The sequence below is a fragment of the Erythranthe guttata genome, chromosome 3 (genome assembly GCF_056151865.1).
Source record: "Erythranthe guttata isolate IM_541 chromosome 3, IM_541, whole genome shotgun sequence".
NCBI lineage: Eukaryota > Viridiplantae > Streptophyta > Magnoliopsida > Lamiales > Phrymaceae > Erythranthe > Erythranthe guttata.
In genome coordinates this window covers 4741170-4745754 of record NC_142535.1, presented here as the reverse complement: position 1 = coordinate 4745754, position 4585 = coordinate 4741170, and the positions used below count along the sequence as shown (strand labels likewise).

Here is a 4585-nt window from a genome sequence, read left to right as displayed (position 1 = left end):
GTCAATAGGTAATCCTGTCCAAAGGGTCCAAAATAAGGAGGATGAGGGAGAGAAAGCGAGATTGAACAATGTATGGAACAACACAGTCCAAAGCAACGGCCGAAGGTCGAGGAATATCATATTGCGAGCAAACATCTTACGTGGTAACAAAACTTCTCAAGACTTCACACAAAACTGTCATAAAAGCAAAACCAGGATAAGGAGAAAATAGTCAAACTTGGAGCTCTGTCTTCTACAAAAAAATCATATTTTAACTATATCCGTCGAAGTCTATACCATCTCATATAAGAAAACCAAATCAAAGGACCATCGAACACCGAAGAGAGAGAACATAATCAAAACTCAAACAATCGGAAAACAGAGAAAATAGGGGGCCATAACCAAACATCATACCACATGCCGTATCAAAATCATCCAAATAAGAAGAGGAAATCTTAAAAACATATGGTCATATAAACAAGAAATCTGAAAATTGAATGAGAAGGACGATGATTACATAAGAATATACCAACATATTACACAATCAGAAACAAAAGAAAGATCGATAAGAAAATTAAATCACAAAATAAATTATCTTCCTGTCATCAGATCCAACCGAGATCTCTGGCGATCCTATCCACATAATCCAGGTGTGCATAAGCTCAAGTAGTTGCACAATTAACTTAGCTCCATAAAATAAAGATGAAACCTTTCCTAAAACCACAAAACACAAAGTACCAAATAGTGATTTAAAAGATGTGCGATCTACAGTTAGAGAAATAAGGAGGATGAGGGAGTGAGAGAGAGAGAAAGAAACTTTATATATCATAAGGAGAATCAAATTTTAACAAGCAGAACAGAGAGAAGGTTCTTCAGATGAGACAAATAGGAGATTTAATCCAAGGCGATGTAAAAGGAAGAAACTTTACCTTTTTTTAAAGCGCTTTCTTCGCCGAAGAATCTTTTTCAAACCAGCCGATTACCAAACCCTAGCAAGATAAAACACAATCCAATCGCATAACCGAACACCATACCTAAATACCCAGCCGAATCAAAAAAATCACCAAAAGAAAACCAATTCAGAATCACAATCAAACGGCTTCGGAAAGATACGGCGGCGAATTCATGACGATCCGATTTTCAGACCGGCAAAATAAAATCAAATCAGGACCAAAATCAGACGATATAGCTAAAGAGAAAGAAAAAAACATGCAACGGATAACCGCCGCTGATTGGATGGAATTGCGCAGGTTTCATAGCTACGACGATACGATACATATATAATCTCTAAGAAGACGAAATGATAGATACACAGAACCAAACTCTGGCGGAAGTTTGAGGGGATGGGTATATATAGAAGAGTCGGTGATGAGTGGACGGCTCAGATTAATCTGATCGGAGGGTCAGAAAAGAGTACTTATCCTTCTCGGTTACGGATATTACTATTTTATTCTTTTTTTTAATAATAATAATAATAATAACAATAATAATAATAATAATAATAATAATAATAATAATAATAATAATAATAATAATAATAATAATAATAATAATAATAATAATAATAATAATAATAATAATAATAATAATAATAATAATAATAATAATAATAATAATAATAATAATAATAATAATAATAATAATAATAATAATAATAATAATAATAATAATAATAATAATAATAATAATAATAATAATAATAATAATAATAATAATAATAATAATTGTCCAATAAAATTCTCTTGAAATTGTAATTTACAATTCCAATTATATTTAGGGGTTATATGAGATAAAACCCCTTATTTAATTTCCTAAGAGAAACAAGTCCAATTAATAATTCTACTTTTGGGATAACTCCATCCCATAGCAAAATACTTATATTACCCTTGTGGTGTATTTTCAAATTTTAATGTTTAATTTAATTTCTCAAAACAACTCCCCTAAAAATCCGCCTAATCCTCCAAAATCTCTCAAAAAATCTCAAACCGTTTCAATTAAAATAAATTACGTTGTTTGATTCTGTTTTTAATTTTGGCCTTTTTTTTTTGCGGAAATTGTTTTTTAAATTTTTGATTAAATTGTGTTTTTTTTTTTAATTTATTTTTATTCTGAAGTTTTTTTATAAGAAAGTTATAAAATTTTGATTTTCTTAAAAATTATATTTTCGTTATTAAAAATTGATTTTTAATTTTGATTTTTTTTTTAAATTCTCTTTTTCCGTTTCGATTTAAAAAACAAAGTTTTTAACAAATTGAAATTCACTATAAACTTATCGAAAACCACTATGTAATCAACGAAAACCACTATGTAATTAATGTATTCTATTACAAAATTCATTATAAACTTATCGAAAAACCACTATGTATTAACGTAGTTCATTACGAAAATCCATTATAAGCTTCTCGAAAACCACTAAATAATTAACATTATCTATTACGAATTCGAAAATTCATTATAAGTTTATGGAAAACCACTAAATAATTAACATTATCTATTACGAAAATTCAATGTAAACTTATTGAAAATTTCAGTTTCTTAAAAAATCATTTTACTTCCGGCAAGTTTACCAAAAAATGAAATCCAATACACATTTATCAAAATTTATCGACATTCATTATAAAAAAAATATAAAAAAATAAGTTAAATTTTCGTAATCCATTGTAAAATTAATGTAATTCACTATTCACTATCTAAGTTTAAAATCCACTATTACGGTACACATCAAAATTTATGAACATTCACTATCTAAAAAAAATTAACGTAATCCACTGTTCACTGCCTGAATCTGAAATCCACTATTCAATGTCCGTCTAACGTAATCCACTATTTAATGTTGCGTAAGAATTCGAAAACCACTATTTACGAAAACCACTATCCACTATTCACTGCCTAAATTTGAAATCCACTATACACTGTACGCGTTGTCAACCCCATCTCTCTAACGTAATCCACTATAATGTCGAAAACCACTATTTACCGTAAGCGCATCGACACCCCCTCCTCTATTCCTCGCGCCTGCAGCAGGTATATTTTGTCTGAAATCCACTACAAGTTCATCAAAAACCACTACAAAAATATAGAAATCCACTACATAAGATTCCTTTACAAAGAGAAAACCCACAAAAATCTTGCCTAAATTCACAAAAAAAATCGCCTTTAATAAGCATTGTCATTACAGACAATAGTAGAGTCACCCGAGCATCACCCAACCTCGTCCTACTTGTTGCCATCACTTCGTTTGTGCAAAAACATGAACGAAAGAAAAAGAAGACAACAACGTGTAAATTTAATTCATTCAAAACAAAATCGGTTTACAAATCAAGAATTTTAAATCTACTACAATCTCATCCAAACCCACTACACAAAGTTGGAAAGAGAAATAAACATATAAAACATACTAAACATATGAAACTGACTAAACATTCTCCCTCATGAACATAACATGAGTCTCCATTCGAATGGAAGGAAATACGATATTAAATTAAATTATTAATAAAAACTGTGCATTCCCATTTATTGAAAAAAAAAATATTAAATTAAAATTGAAAGGCTCCGAAAAATCAAGTAAAAAAAAATGAACACGAAATAATCAACATTCTCCATACTTTTCAGATTACCCGTACATCTCGTCGATCACATCGCAAAAAAAAAAAAAAAAAAAAAAAAAAAAAGAACACGAAATAATCAAAATTCTCTATACTTTTCAAATTACCCGTACATCTCATCGCTCCCATCACAAAAAAAAACACCGGCTCGTTCTGTGTTGTCTGGGAATATGGAGATCTCCGCCCTAGAGGATGAACGAACCGCGGCGGCTGATATGGTGGATGACAAGAAGGCAGACGCAGGCGGTCCATTAAGGCGGTGATGATGACGAAGCGGTGGAGGTCTCACGTCGGGAAAGATGACCGAGATTTGGAGAAGATATCTCTGCTATTGTCGAGGAAAAGAGGGGGGGCGCCTGTTGAAATAAAAAAAATCGAGAAAAAACGTGTGGTAGAATTAGGGTAGATATAATTGATTTATTATAATTTAATATTACATTATATGTTTTGTTAACTAAAAAATTAGATCTATACAAGGAAATACTTAAGGGTATTATGGAAATATCATAATTAAAATAGTTAATAAATAAAATTTATGATTTATCTCAAAAAGAGGGGAAAAAAATGGACCTGCACTAATTGTAGAAGGCATATGGGGGTGTTTTATCAAATAATTCCTTATATTTAAGGGATTATTTGAGAAAACCCCTTCATACGCTTTTTACGGTTAGTATAGAGCCAAAAAAAAAATAGGAGTTATTTAATAAAACCCCCTTATTAGACTTTGACTTCTTGATAAATTTATATTTTGTAATTGATATTTGACATAAATTCAATCAATCTAAAATATCTTATAAGCCTCAATAACTATACCAATAAATTAAAAAAAAAAATATATTTGATAAATGTTGATCTCGCCTAATTAACAACACAAAAAAATCCTCCTAACAATTATGCCCCAAAATCACGCTCTAAGTCCAGTCGAAAATTATCATTTGTCCACCGTTTACATCAAGCCCACCCAACAACAGAGATTGTTGTTCTAATGAAGAAACAAATTA

At 30.2% G+C, this 4585-nt stretch overlaps 2 long non-coding RNA genes across 2 annotated transcripts; both read right to left on the bottom strand.

Moving 5' to 3' along the window:
* Positions 1–472: 472 nt before the first annotated feature.
* On the bottom strand, positions 473–1346 carry LOC148771598 (uncharacterized). Its single transcript, XR_016030232.1, has 2 exons — positions 909–1346; positions 473–693 (listed from the first exon to the last, which is right to left on the bottom strand). It is a non-coding gene; the product is annotated as an uncharacterized LOC148771598 (long non-coding RNA).
* A 1320-nt stretch (positions 1347–2666) lies between these two features.
* On the bottom strand, positions 2667–3928 carry LOC148771597 (uncharacterized). The gene is made up of 2 exons (XR_016030485.1): positions 3680–3928; positions 2667–3211 (listed from the first exon to the last, which is right to left on the bottom strand). It is a non-coding gene; the product is annotated as an uncharacterized LOC148771597 (long non-coding RNA).
* Between the last annotated feature and the right edge of the window lie 657 nt (positions 3929–4585).